Below are 16,120 nucleotides of genomic sequence, written 5' to 3'. Positions count from 1 at the left end.
ATGCAAAAACATTCATTAACTTTAGGTCTGAAATCTTACCCTTTCCTGTTAACAGAAATATGAAGTCATCCACTTATGTAAAAGCCCATATTTAACTCAAGTGCATCAATTGACAGTTTGCCCCATCCATTAATTCTAAAAAGATTTACTAGGTGAAGATATTTCATGATTTACATTAACTTCTAATGGAAAAAAGTCCCAGAGAAAAATTACCCCCAAAATTTATCTTTAAAAGTCAATTTCAAGATATCAATCTGTTTATAACAGGAAATGGGTTTGAGGTATAAATATTTTCCCAAGGATTTGAAACTTATTGATGCCTTTAAATTTTTATTTGCCCAAGTTTATATTCAAAGTTCAAAGGGGGAAATTTAGCAATAGCAGAATGTAGTAAAAAAAGTAAAGAAAAATCTTTACTCACAGACAGGAAACCTGATTCTAAGTTCCAGCTAGTTATATGACATTGAACTTTTATTCAAATATGTTAGATCTCATTTTCTCACCTGTAAGATGGATATGTTTAGGGGACCAGGAGACAATACAGCAGTTCAGGCATATACCTAGCATATGCCCCATGTGCTTCAATTCCCAGCACCACATAGTTCTCCAAACACCACCAGGTATGGCCCTGGTGGCTCACCCCACTGCCAAAGTATCCCTGTTTCCACAAGGCCCAAGCAGCAGTGCTTGCTCAAGTCCTTGCATTGGGCAGATGGCCTGATTGGCTGGGAATGTCCACTGGCATTACCAGGCTCCTTTGCACTGCTTTGGAGTTTCCCTTACTTCTCCTTAAAAGACACTAGATCTGTGGGCTGGAGCAATAGCACAGCGGGTAAGGTGGTTGCCTTGTACGAGGCCGACCCAGGTTCGATTCCTAGCATCCCATATGGTCCCCTGAGCACCGCCTAGGGGAAATTCCTGAGTGCAGAGCCAAGATTAACCCCTGTGCATCACCAGGTGTGACCCAAAAAGGAAAAAAGACATTAGAGCTATTAGTAACTTCTATGATTTCTGATTAATCTCAAGTTCTACTTGCTAATACTGGACATACATTAAGTTTTCACAAAATGAAAGAGAAAGGGTATCGGCATCTAAATATATCTTCTTTATTTTTCTTTCACAATGTGATGGCACATCTTTGTTTGCAATACTTTATTTTTAATAAATCATAAATGTAGCAGACTTAAAAGCTACACAAAATGTACGTATAAATTACATCATAAAACAAACACTAAACCACTTTCCAGTTCACATTAAGAATGTTGCCACCACCAGATGCCCCTTCTTCACACATATGTCCCTCTATCTGCCTCAGATGACCACTCACTTGTCTTTAATAAAATCTAGCTGCAAATTTTAAATTTATATATGTACATGTATTGCTAAGTCATGTAAATTATATTTATTTGCCTTCTTCACTACAATGTTATAATTTTTAATTTTATCTGTACTTATTCTTTTCATTAGTTTATAATATTCACTCAATAACCAGGCAAAATTTGGGGGTTTTAGTCATGTTCTTATAAATGACTGCTTGTTGTATTTTGTAAATGGTATGGTATAATGAATAATGTGTATGAATATTCATCTTCATGTGTACAGGGAGGTATATACATACAAGTATGTTAGATATACTGTGTATAATGCTATGTATCTTTCAAAGCTATGAATAACATGATATAAAAATTCCTATATTTTTCAGCACTTTCCTAATATTTTTTAAGTTATTTTAGTATTAGCTCTTCTGAAAGTTAGCTCATATAAGCTAAAGTGAGCTTTCTCCATCACACAGGCAATGGAGAAAGGCAAATAAGCAATAAAAAGACCAATCTCTTAAATTTTAAGAACATTATGAGAGTTACAAAAGGAAAGGGGAAAGGAAGATGGTAAATCAAGTCAAAAGGAACAATTGTATGGTGGTCAATGTAAATTAGACTTTTTGTTATAATCCTTATGTATATATACAGAATTATAATTCCAAGTACCTCTTGAATCCTCTATAATGTTAAGTCAGTTATAGAAATGCCACAACTTTTCCATTTTATACCAAACTGAACCTCCTTTCATAAAGGCTATCCTCCCCCACCTCACCCCCCATCTGAAGCATTCTTCTTTCTGTACTAAGTATCATATTGCTTCCTGACATCAGTTGCTTCTTCAATATTGGATAGCCTTGAAGGTCAACCAAGAAAAGAGCCATTCAAAGTAAGAATTTGGCTAGACTCCTGATCAATATCTCTATTCTATGGTTCAGCTGTATTGTCTTCTTCTTGCCTTATTGCATTTTATTTGTTAAATGAGCTCACTCTACTCCACTTTCAATAGGCCCCTTAGCACAGATCTTCAGTTTTCTCTGCCAATTATATACAAACTTCTTGAAACCATGTTGCCTCTCTAACAATCTAAATAATTCTTTTTTCTAGCCCTTCAGGGACATTGTCATCAGAACTACTGATCCATAAGGCCAGCTCTTGCTCTGTCTGTTCTGACTCATTCCATTCCATCTGTGCTCCTGAGCTGACATTACACCAAGACACTCAAGTGTTTCAGTTATGTAGTCTTTCAGATTTACCCTAATTGCATCCTACTTTCCAGAATTTGTTCTTTTTTCTCTTTCAATTATGCTACAGTTTTTTCTAATTCCCAAAATATCTTCCTATATACCAACTTCTTTATAAAAGCAAAGAAAAAGGAAGAAATCCCTATTCCATCAATGTCTTTTTCTACATTACCTATTGAATGCCCCCAAAATCTGCCTTTAAGTTCAGACTGCCACCAAAATTGTCATTCTCCAGTTCTCGTTACCAATTGGTTTAAAAAAATCCAGCAACTGTTATAGTAACACTACTTTCATTTATCAATTAAACATTTTATTGTCATCATTTTATAGATTTGTCTAAATTACTAATGTGAGCACTATTTTTAAAAATCTCTCTTTTTTCATTTATTTTCCTTTTCTTGCATGGAGCACAGAGATAAGAGTTTTATATTCAAGGGCTTGTGGAGTTATGCAGAACTGATAGAAAATCAGCAAATCTACAGAAAGCACATATAATTTTGTATACACCTTTGTGCATACATAAAGAACATTAATTTTCATCCATTTCTTAAAGATATAGAATTAGTGTGTCAGCTACTCATCATCTATGCTAGAACTAACAAGTAATCTTTGGGCTAACAGGCTTATTCCCTAACTTTGACTTATCCTATAGGTGACTCTAATATTCTCATCAGTACAATATAATTCAGTTGTTTCTTTAATAAAATTTATTGAGTATCTTCTGTGTACCGAATTTTATTGTAGGTTCTGAGGTCATATTTGGGTACATCTAGGAAAAGTATCTTCTCTCACAGAGTTAACATTTTAGAGTTAAAATTCAATTTAACAAAGGGGGAAAACAATCTATTGATAAGCAAGGGATCAAGGAAATATATGTTAGACACACTTGCTGTTCATATTAAATGTGTAGATATAATAACACCGAGTAGGTATTTAAAAATAAATGGTTCTCAACATCCTCTCTAATAACATGGCATTCCTAAATATCAAGAAACCATTCATGCACAACCAAGCATTCCAAACAGACGTACACATTAGGGCAAATCCTAAAGATAATAATGAGCTTGGTACTTTGTTGGAACAAAAGAAAGCAAAAGGTCAGTTTATTAAATCATAGTGAATAAGAGTTTCCCTTAGTATGGGGGATATCAAAGAGATGGAGGGAGAGGGCCAAATAATTTAGGTTGTTAGAAACGAGCAGGGAGTTTGGATTAAGTCTAATACAATAAAAGACTAAGGGAGGAGAAAAGGAATCTAGTTCATGCTGTGTAGAGAATGAATGCATTTTGACAAAAGCAGAAGAGATGCAACTGAAGCAGTCCAGCTCAGAGATTATGGAAGACAAAATCCTTATCACTGTAAAACCTACACATTTTCCTCTTAGTTACTCAATATAGTAATACCACACTGACCCTTACCTATGCTTTATCCATCTCATCTTACCTTTTTATGCATTACATCCTTTAATCCTCATAACAACTCCACAGTATTAAACCCATTAAATACTACAAAAAGACACTGAGAATGACTGACATTATCTTGAAGCAATAAATTGGCAAATTGAATTGATTGCTAGTTATATGGTCTTTAAACTACACCATGGTGTTAACTATCCTAATAAAAGACCATGCCCTCTATGTAATTTGTACTAAACAGTGTCTACTAATACATATGCTAAGCTCTATGGTAAAGTATTTAAAGGTTCAGGGTTTTTAAAGAGGACGATGTGGACAAGCTTTCCACACCATGCTCAGACTATTAAAGAACTCCCCACACTGTTTCATCTACTTTTTCTCTTTCCAGTCATATGACTGATGTTTCCGGGCTCAAATTCAATAGTGCTTGGGTCACCAGAGTTATATCTTGGGGTGATCAGGGAGGCCAGGCAGGGCTGGGTATCTAGCTTAGGATCTAGTACAAACAAAATGTGCATTTTATCCCTTGGAGTTGTCTCTGCAGACACAAGGTTCAGGCTTTTGATGTAACATATTTATTAAAATAATGATTAAAAGTAGAATGGTAAAAACTACCATTTCACCAAAACTCTTCAGTGCCACCCTCGAGAACATCATGCGATGGCTGGAATGGGAAAGAATGGGAGTGAAGATAGATGGTCGGCAACTACACCACCTCCGCTTTGCTGATGACATTGTTTTAATAACACCAAACATCAGCCAAGCGGCACAAATGCTGGCCGACTTTGACCGTGAGTGTGGAAAGGTAGGACTACAGCTGAATCTTATGAAGACAATGTTTATGAGAAACAGCCTCGTTCCTGATGCCCCATTTGCTCTCAACAGAACGACCATCTCCGAATGCAACAGCTATGTGTACCTAGGTTAAGAAGTCAACATGACAAATGACCTGGCACCCGAGCTGCACAGGAGGAAGAGAGCGGCTTGGAACATCTTCAATAGTGTCGAAGAAATAGCTAAGAGGACAAAGAACCTCCGGCTCCGGGCACAGCTCTTTAATTCCACTGTTCTTCCTGCATTAACATATGCCTCAGAGACCTGGGCCCTATGCAAACAGGATGAGAACGCTATTCAGGTCTCCCAAAGAGGAACTGAAAGAGCTATGCTTGGAGTAACACGTTTCACTCAAATAAGAGAAAGAATGCGGAGTTCCAACATCCGTCGACGATCAAGAATAGGGGACACTGTCTCGTTTGCCAAGGTGTCAAAAATCAGATGGGCAGGTCACGTAATGAGATTTAAAGCCGACCGCTGGACTAGAGCTGTTACCGACTGGATTCCATGGGATGTCAAAAGACCGCGTGGCCACCCACCTACCAGATGGTCAGACTTCTTCATCAAGATCATGAACGATCTGTTTGAGACTCTTCATGTTCCTAGAGCGAACAGACGCCATTGGGCTACACTAGCACGCAACAGGGACAAATGGAGATGTTACTGGCACCCGCTCGAGCAAATCAACGACTAATGGGAAGTTAAGTGATTAAGTGATTTAATGATTAAAAGACAGCTTAATCTTTAAAATGCTGATGTCCACATGGTAAATGGAAAATTTTTAAATGATACTAATAAATGTCATTTTAAAAGTAATTGTACACTCTAAGACGAGAAAATGGAAAGATATAGCTTGCTCATGGATAGGGAGAATTAACATTGTCAAAATGGCAATATCCCCCAAAGCATTGTACAAATTCAACATGATCCCTATAAAAATACCCATGACATTCTTCAAATAAATGGAGCAAACACTCCTGAAATTCATATGGAACAATATGCCCATGAATAGCTAAAGCAATTCTTGGGAAAAAGAAAATGAGAGGAATCAACTTCCCTAACTTCAAACTCTACTACAAAGCAGTAATAATTAAAACAGCATGGTACTGAAACAAAGGCAGAGCTGCAGACCAATGAAACAGGGTTGAATATACTGACATCTCCCCCCAAACATATGATCATCTAATCTTTGATAAAGGAGCAAGAAATGTGAAATGGAGCAAGGAAAGTCTCTTTAACAAATTGTGCTGGCAAAACTGGACAGCTACATGCAAAAGAATGAGCTCAGATCTCTACCTAACACCAGGTACAAAAGTAAGATCAAAATGGATTAAAGACCTCAACAGCAGACCGGAATCCATAAGGTACATTGAACACAAAGTTGGCAAAACCCTCCATTACATTGAAGCCAATGGTATCTTCAAAGATGTCACACCACTGGCCAAGCAAGTGAAAACAGAGACAGACAAATGGGACTATCTTAAACTAAGAAGTTTCTGCACCTCAAAAGAAACAGTGACCAAAATACAAAGATAGTCTACAGAATGGGAAAGGATATTCACCACCGAATATACATTCGACAAGGGGTTGATATAAAGGATATACAAAGTACTGGTTGAGCGCCACAAGAAGAAAACATCCAACACCATCAAAAAATGGGGTGACAAAATGAACAGAAACTTTCTTAAAGAAGAAATTCGAATGGCTAAAAGGCACATGAGAAAATGCTCTACATCACTAATCATAAGGGAGATGCAGATTAAAACAACAATGAGATATCATCTCACACCACAGAGACTGGCCCACATCCAAAAAAACAAAAGCAACCGATGTTGGTGCGGATGTGGCAAGAAAGGGACCCTCCTTCACTGCTGGTAGGAATGCCGACTCGTTCAGCCCTTTTGGAAAACAGTATGGACGATTCTCAAAAAATTAGAAATTGAACTTCATTTATATACCACTCCTGGGAATATATCCCAGAGAGGCAAAAAAGTTTAGTTGAAGTGATATCTGCACTTGTTTGTTCATTGCAGCACTCTTTACAATAGCCAGAATCTGGAAAAAACCTGAGGGCCCGAGAACAGATGACTGGTTAAAGAAACTTTGGTACAACTACACAATGGAGTACTATGTAGCTGTTAGAAAAGACGAAGTCATGAAATTCACATACAAGTGATACTACATGGAGTATCATGCTAAGCGAAATGAGTCAGAAAGAGAGGGACAGACATAGAAAGATGCATTCACCTGGGGAACATAAAGTAACAAAACAGGAGACTAACACCCAAGAAGAGCAGAGATAAGTACCAGGAGGTTCACTCCATGGCTTGCAGGCTAGCAGCACATGCTAGGGGAAAAGGCAGCTCAGACAGAGAAGGGAACACCAAGTAAAGGATGTTTGGAGGACTTGCTTGGGATGCGAGATGCCTGCTGAAAGCAGAATATAGACCGAACATGATGGCCACTCAAAACCTCTATTGCAAACTACAACACCCTAAGGGAAAGAGTGAGCAAAAGGGAATGCCCTGCCACAGAGGTGGGGTGGGGTGGGGTCGGGGGGATGGGGTGTGGGGGTGGGAGGGCTACTAGGATCATTGGTGGTGAAGAATGGGCACTGGTAGAGGGATGGGTACTCGATCACTGTATAACTGAAACCCAAGAACGAAAGTTTGTACATCTACAACTGTACCTCATGGTATTTCACTAATAAAAAAAATATTTGTACACCATAAGTGATCATTATAATTGTATAAAAACTGCTTTTGATTAATAGGCTAAAATTATGTTTTGAGCATTAGTCTAACCTTTAACTACTTTATATACTTCTTTCCTATATCCTTTCTTAAATTCCACCTTCTCTTAAAATTTCTATTTATATTATTGCTTATCCCCTTTTTCTTCCAACATTAGTGCCCAATCTTGTCATTCTCCTTATTATATGCATATTATACTAATATTAAATGCTCTTTATATTTTAAAGCTATTTCAGCATTACTTAAAGTGAAGTGTTGTGTGCCTTCCTTACATAGTATATATTTAAAAATTTTTATATAGGGAGAAACATTAAATGCTTACATTATGTTGATTATCAATAAAAGACCATCATCACATTTTTGATTGCTAAAATGTTCATTAAAAGCATTTAATGTTCTTATATCTAATTTATGAATAATCTTTTTATAAAAAACTGATTAAAAGCCTTTGGCAAACTTTCATCAAAAAAGGCTTTCATCAAAAAATATAGCTTTGCATAGCTAATGTTTGAGCATTACTTGAATATACAGAGGACAGGTGCTGGAATAAGTGCAAATTCCATAAAAATATCAAATTTTCTGACCCCTATATTCAAACAACTACCAAAAATATTAACAATTAGGACACAGTTTTATAAAGCCTGGCAAGCTACCCGTGTCATATTCGGTATGCCAAAAACAGTAACAATAAGTCTCACAAGTTGTTTTGAGACGTCACTGGTGCACACTTGAGCAAATCGATGAACAATGGGAAGATAGTGCTACAGTGTTACAATTATTATAAAAAAATAACCAAGACTTTGCAATTTTTAGATTTTCAGAAACTGATTTGCAGACTACTTGAAAATTAAGGTGGTCACTAGAAAGAAAATGATTTGCATGGAAGGAATGGGTAAAGGGGTTTTATGGTGTTAGAATGCAATTGGAAGTTTGGTAGTGAGTATGTTGAATTACATATATATATATATATACATATAGATAGATATAGATATAGAGAGTGTGTGTTAAGCAATACCTCTGAAATTCAATAGTATTGTAAGCGCTGTCCTCCCGTTGTTCATCGATTTGCTAGAGCGGGCCCAGTAACATCTCCTTTGGAGACTTTTGTTGTTACTGTGTTTAGCATATCGAATACATCACGGGGAGCTTGCCAGGCTTTGCCGCGCGGGCAAGATACTCTTGGTAGCTTGCCGGGCTCTCCAAGAGGGGCAGAGGAATCGAACTCGGGTCGACCATGTTGGCTGCATGCAAGGCAAACGCCCTACTGCTGTGCTATCACAATGCTAAATTCAAAAATGGAATGGGGTGGAGGTGGAATAGCCAAATTCTACTAGTGAAATATTTCTCTCCACATTCCCTTTCCAACTTCTCAAAAATTACATACAATTCAGCATCCTACTTCAGGGTATTTATCCAATACAATGAACTTCAGGATCTCAATGATACATTAGCACTGCAATGCATACAATACTATTTGCAATAGCCATGTTGTGAAAATGAATATATTTTAAAGTATGGTATTTACATACAACACAATATTTTTCATCTTTAGAATAATTATAATATTATGATTGTATATAACTTGTGTATATATATGACATACAGAGCATAATATATATATTTAACTTGAAATTTTAAATTAGTATAGAACCTAATATCTAAACCCTATGCAAACCCTAACCCAAAACCTTTAGTCCTTATCCTAATTTTTGACAAAAACCTATACTAACATTGACCCTAGTTAATACTTTAAACTACCAATAAACATAAATTTAACAATCACCCTATACTTCACTTTTATTTTTAACTTTGACACAACCAAAATTGGTGCCACAGTTATAGTACAGCAGGTAGAGTGTTTTCCTTGTATGTTACCTGCCTACGTTCAATCCCTGGCACTTCATATGATGCCTGAGTCTCGAGGAGTGATTCCTGAGTGAGAATCAGGAGTAAGCCCTGAGCACAGCTAGATGTGGCCCCAAACAATAAATAAAAACCCTAAATAAACAGTCAAAACTAATGTCAAATTTCTTCACAAAGCTAACTGTAACTTATCCCTAACCTAAACCCTAACTGTAAATTTAACCCAATACCAAATCATACCTTACCCTAGCCAAAACTAACATTTAGTTTACATCAAACAATAGCCCAATAATAAACATGCATTTTTTAGCTTTACAAACAACAAAACCTAAACCCTATACTAACCTTAACCTCAAATCTAGCCATAATCCTAGTTTCAAACCTAATCTATACTAACACTGTCTTAAGCCTCTGCCTTAAACCAACAATAAACCCAAATTTAACAATTGTTCTATAATTGTCATTTTTTTCCCTTGAAAAGCAGTCAAACCTAACACTTAACACCTACACAATCCCAAAACTTGAACCTAACCAAAATACTAATCCTAACCCTAATCTATACTAATCCTGATCCTAACCTGTTCCAAAAAGTACTAATAAGATTATCAACTGCCCTAAACTTTACTTTCATTTTTAACTTCAATCACAGGCAAATCTAACACCAAATGCCTTCACAAACCTAACCCTATTCTTCCTGCTAATACAAATCCTAATCCTAACCTCAACCCTATACCAAACCTAAACCAAGCCTAGGCCAAAAGCTTACCAAATAGTCTAAGTGTAACTATTGCCATATATTCAACTTTCATTTTTATCTTTAAATACTGACTTAATAACAGCTAACCTCTGTGCTAGATTATAGATTATCCAAACTATACCAACCCTTGCCTAGGCCTAAACCGAACGATTAGCCTAATGTTTTACATTTGTCTAATACTTAACTTGGATTTTAGATTTGAGCACAGGAAATCTAAAACCTAACCCCTAATATATGTTTTAAATTAAATTAAATTAAAGGCCCTCCCGTTGATCATCGATTTGCTCGAGCTACCGAGAGTATCTCGCCCGCACGATAGGGCCTGGCAAGCTCCCCGTGACGTATTTGATATGCCAAACACAGTAACAACAAAGTCTCCAATGGAGACTTACTGGCCCGCTCGAGCAAAAAATATATGTTAATCTTAGCCAAATCTAACATCTAAACAATATATACCCTAACTTTAACTAAACCTAGTACTAGTTATGACCAAAACCCCTATACTAACCTGGACCATATCCTATGCAGAAAACTAACAAAAATTTTAAATTTAACAGTTGCCCTGTACTTTACTTTCATTTTTAACTTTAAGCATAATCAAACCTAACGCCTAATTTCAACAAAAACCTAACCCTAACCCTAGGCCTAACACTAATTCTAATACTAACCATAATCCTGTACTAACTCCAGCCCTTGCCTAAACCTAAAAATTCCAATGAGCATGAAGTTTAATAATTGTGAAATACTTTTTCATTTTTATTTTTAAATAACACCTAGCCCCTACATAAAGATATCTCTAGCCCTAGCCCTAACCCTAATCCTAATTCTCACTCTATAGTAACCCTTACCCTATCCTAGGTCTAAACCTAACAGCCTATATTTAACAATTGTCCATACTTAATTTACATTTTCAGATTTACACACAGCAAATCTAACCCCTAACATCTAAAGCCTAAGCAACTTAACTGTAAGGATCACGACCATCCTGTTGTTTGTCGATTGCCTCGAGCAGGCCCCAGTAACGTCTCCTTCATCCTAGCCCTGAGATTTTTTAAAAGTGCCATATTAAAGGCTCTTTCAGGGTTAGGAGAATGAGACCCATCATTGTTACTGGTATTTGGCATATTGGGTACACCACTGGGAGTTTGCCAGACTCTGTCGAGTGGGCAGGTTACATTTGGTAGCCTGCCATTTTGTCCAAAGTAAGAATGAAATAAGATGTCGCATGGCTGGGAATGCGGCTGCGCGCTTCTAGGATCTGGGTTTTATAGTCTCTGGGTCCTGGCTGCTGATGGGATTACACGGTGCCAGGGGGCCAGTTGGTGGGTGTGACCCCTGCCTACTGGAATATGGAGGATCTGGGTAGAGGATGAGATCTCCAAGCCTGCTCAGATCGGGGCTGAACTGTAACACTAACCTAATTTTAACCCTAACCTTATTCTAACCCTGTACCTAGTCTATGCTGAAAACTACCAATTAGCCTGAATTTAACAATTGTACTCTACTTTCTTTTTTGTTGTTGTTTTTTATTTTTATTGATTTATTTTTTTTAAATATTTTATTTAATCACTGTGTGATAGACTCTTACAAAGCTGTTCATGATTGGATTTCAATTATACAGCATTCCAACACCCATCCCTCCACCAATGTATATTTCCCAGCACCAGTGTCCCAAGGTTCCCTCCCATCACCACCCATCCCCACCCCCTGCCTGCCTCTATGGCAGATACTTTTCTTCTCTCTCTCTTTCTCTCTCTTTCCTCCCCCTCCCCTTCTCCTCCCATCTCTCTCTCTCTGTGTCTCTCTCTCTCTCTGTCTCTCTCTCTCTCTCTCCCTCTCCTCTCTCTCCCTCCCCTCCCCTCTCCTCCCTCCTTTTTGGGCATTGTGGTTTGCAATATTGATACTGAAAGGTTATCAAGAATATCTATTAACCCTCAGTTCTTGTCCAGCATGACCAATCCCAGGTATTATTGTCATACTGGTCTCTTCTGTATCTTTTTAAACTTTATACACAGTGAAACTTAATACCCAAGCTTTTCACAAATCTAACCCCAACCTTAGTCCTAACCCTAATCCTGATCTTTAAACCTAAACTAACCCTGACCCTAGCTTATGCCTAAAACTAACAACTAGCCTAAATTTATCAATTACCTTATACTTTTAATTTTTAACTTTAAATATAGCAAAACTTAAACATGTAACTTCTATAAAAATATGACCCCAACCATAACCCTAACGTTAATCAGAACAATAAACTTAATACTAAACCACATCCCACACCATACCAAAACTATCAATAAGCCTAAACCTAACAATCGCCCTATGCTTTACTTTCATTTTTAACTTTAAGCACAGCTAAACCTTTCACCTCACCCCTACACACATCTAACCCTAACCGTAGCCCTAACACTAATTCTAAAACTGACCCTAGTTTTATTCTCACCAGGGTCAATGCCTAAACCCACAAATATCAACTAGCCTAAATGTATCAATTGCCATGTACACGTTATATGAATGAACCTTGAAGACATCATGCTACATGAAATGCCACTTATAGAAGAACAAATGATGCATGCTTCGCCCTTTATGAAGAGTCAAATTCTTTAAGCTCATAGAGCCAATAAATGGAACAGTAGTTTCCAGGGATTGGAGAAAAAGGTAAATAGGGAGTTAGTAATCAATAGGTCTAGTGTCTCAAAGAAGGATTCTTTGTCAAGTTCTTTGTTTCTATTGCCTCTGGGCATTTCTAAATTCCCCATCTAGGGTTCTTTATAACAAATATATGAAGGAAATCATTCTGTGTTAGTCAGAGGGTTTCTCTCCCTCTGACTAACTTCAAAAATTGCACAATTTTGTCTTGTCTTTTGGCCAAGTAATATTCCATTGTGTATATGTACTGGCGCCCTCTCAAGCAAATCAATGAGCAACGAGATGGCAAGCGATACAAGTGATATATACCATAGTTTCCTTATCAGTAGGAAGGAGTTCATGGGATGGGGGTACAGCAGTGGGGGAGAATAGGACCGGGAAGAGAACACCACAACAATGGTGGAAGAAAGTGTTCAACCAGGAGGAGGAGGGGGTGCTAAAATGTGGTAGAGTATAATGCATGAAACTATAGCAGCAACAGTACTATAAACCACAGTACCAAAAGGTATTTTAAAAAACTGCCTCTTGGGCTGGAGCAATAGTACAGCAGGTAGCACATTTGCCTTGCATGTGGCCGACCCGGGTTTGATCCCCGGCATCCCATATGATCCCCCAAGCACCACTAGGAGTAACCCTTAAGCATCGCTGGGTGTGACCCAAAAAGCAAAATAAAAAACAATAACAACAACAAAAAACTGCCTCTTATAGAGGCAGGCCTGCGGGGGCGGGGGGGGGGGGGAGGAAGTAGGGAGCATTAGTGAAGGAAAGTGGACACTGGTGAAGTGACTGGTGTTTAAACATTATATACTTGAGACCCAATCATGGATAACGTTGTAATTCATGGTGACTAGATTTAAAAAATTGTTTGTTATTTAAAAAAAGACTTTTGTTCCTCTGGAGAAGCCCGAGGTACCTCTCTTTTATTTTTTTATCACTCTCCCACCCCCTTCCTCCTCTCTTTCCCTCTCCTACCTCTCCTCACATTTCTTTACATAAATTTCTTTAAATATTTTACTTCACTAAATATTTTTAAAGAATTCAAAGACAAATAAAGCCCTAGAGAATTTACTATACAATGTAATGATGATATTAAAGTGCTATATTGAACACTCAAACATCTGAGAGGAAATATTTTATGTTAAGTGTTCTTACCAAAGTAAAATTTAAAAAATAATGATTGCTCTAAACATTGAACATTTCTATAATTGTATTTCCCCAGCACCTTGGTTTTATTTGTATTTTTTACTCAATTCATTTGCTCTTTTATTTTAGATACTACTTCATATATTGGGCTGGAGCGATAGCACAGCGGGTAGGGCGTTTGCCTTGCATGTGGCCGACCCGGGTGACCTGGGTTTGATTCCTCTGCCCCTCTCAGAGAGCCTGGCAGGCTACCAAGAGTATCTCACCCGCACAGCAAGCTACCCGTGACTTATTCCATATGCCAAGCACAGTAACAAGTCTCACAATGGAGACATTACTGGGCCCGCTCAAGCAAATTGATGAACAACAGGAGGACAGTGACAGTGAATATTTTTACAGTAATATTGTAAAAATATTACTGTTTTTACAATCTTAGGAAAATGTCCACCTCTTTCATTTTTATCTTACCCTTCCAGTCCTGTGAAGTAGGAACAATCAGAACTTCATATTATAAACTAGGAAAGTTATTTCATCCAGTTGTTAAATACAGAGCTAGATATATTAATTGACTTTCTCGAGCTTCAAATCATTCTGCATACCATCCACCATGCTTATTTTTCTTTTTCTTGGGGGCATTTTAGGCAACACCCCACAGTGCTTCAGGGCTCCACTCCAGGCTCTGTGCTCAGGAGTTACTCCCAGCATTGCTTAGGGAACCATGCAGTGTTGTGTATTACTGGGGCCAGAGATATGCTAGGCAAGCACCTTAACCCATGTACCATATCTCCAGGCTCCAATGTTTGTTTTAAGCATTCTTTTTGTTTGTTTGGTTTTGGTTTGGGGCTCAAACCCCAACACTGCTCACTCATGAATCCTGACTCTGGTTTAGGGAATCACTTCTGGACATGCTTGGGAGACCTTATGTGGGGCGGGTGGTCAAAATAAGGATGACCTCATGCAAGGCAAGCACCTTACCTCTTGTTTTATCTCTCTAGGTCCTCTTTAAGGAATTTCTATCCCAAGTGGAGGCAGTCACTATATTTTGCTTAAATTCCTGAGGACTCAGAGATAAAAGTTATCCTAAGTTTCAGTGATGGATCAATATTAAAAATTTTTATATTGTATTCAGAAAAAAATCTTGCTTTTTGAATCATACCCAGAAATGCACAGGGGTTACTTCTGGCTCATGCACTCAGGAATTACCCCTGGCCATGCTCAAGGGACCATATGGGATGTTGGGAATCGAACCCAGGTCAGCCGCATGCCTGTTGTGCTATTTCTCTACCTTGGTCCCTCCCAGGGAGCCTGGCAAGCTACTGAGAGTATCCTGTCTGCACGGAAGAGCCTGGCAAGCTACCTGTGACACATTTGACATGCCAAAATCAGTAACAATAATTAATGGGTCTCATTCCCCTGACCCTGAAAGCGCTTCCAATACAGCAGCATCGGGAAGGACGAGTAAGGAGAGGCTGCTAAAATCTCAGGGCTGGGAAGAATAGAGACGTTACTGGCACCCGCTTGAGCAAATCAATGATCAATGGGATGACAGTGATACAATGACAGTGATTCAGAAAAGAATATTATATGTGAGTAACTTTCAGAAACCAGGGTCTATAACCTACTCAGTTATCAGTTAAAAATTCCTTTCAAGAACCACTTCTAATGAGTGTATAACAAATGAATTACATAAGGAAATGCACCTTCTTGAATAGAGAAATCCAAATTCAATGATGTAAATTATTAGGAAAAATGCTTTTAAATATCAAATGCTGTTATTAGTACAAAATTTTTAAAGCAACTTCTGTATAAAGATTAACTGTCAAGATACTACTTTTAATCTTTCAACAAATCAGTATATTCACATATACAAATGTAAAGTGGCAATAATTTTTAGACAATATTAATCAATGCCATTTGTTTGAAAAAGCAACTGATGCATGTCATGAGTCATGATTATAAATTTATGAAAACTGCCTTTGGCTAATAAACAAGAAGAATTAAAATAAAAATGCACTAAGTGTCAACTGGATCAATGATAACTAATTTGTATAGATTTAAATTATATCTACCTCAGGCAATCACCTATTTCTTTAATAACAGTGTTAGAACATACTTTTGAGCAATTACAACTCAATTTCTATCAAAT

This window comes from Sorex fumeus, unplaced genomic scaffold (genome assembly GCF_029834395.1).
Source record: "Sorex fumeus unplaced genomic scaffold, SorFum_2.1 ptg000086l, whole genome shotgun sequence".
NCBI classification, from domain to species: Eukaryota; Metazoa; Chordata; class Mammalia; order Eulipotyphla; family Soricidae; genus Sorex; species Sorex fumeus.
This window is presented reverse-complemented; position numbering follows the sequence as displayed.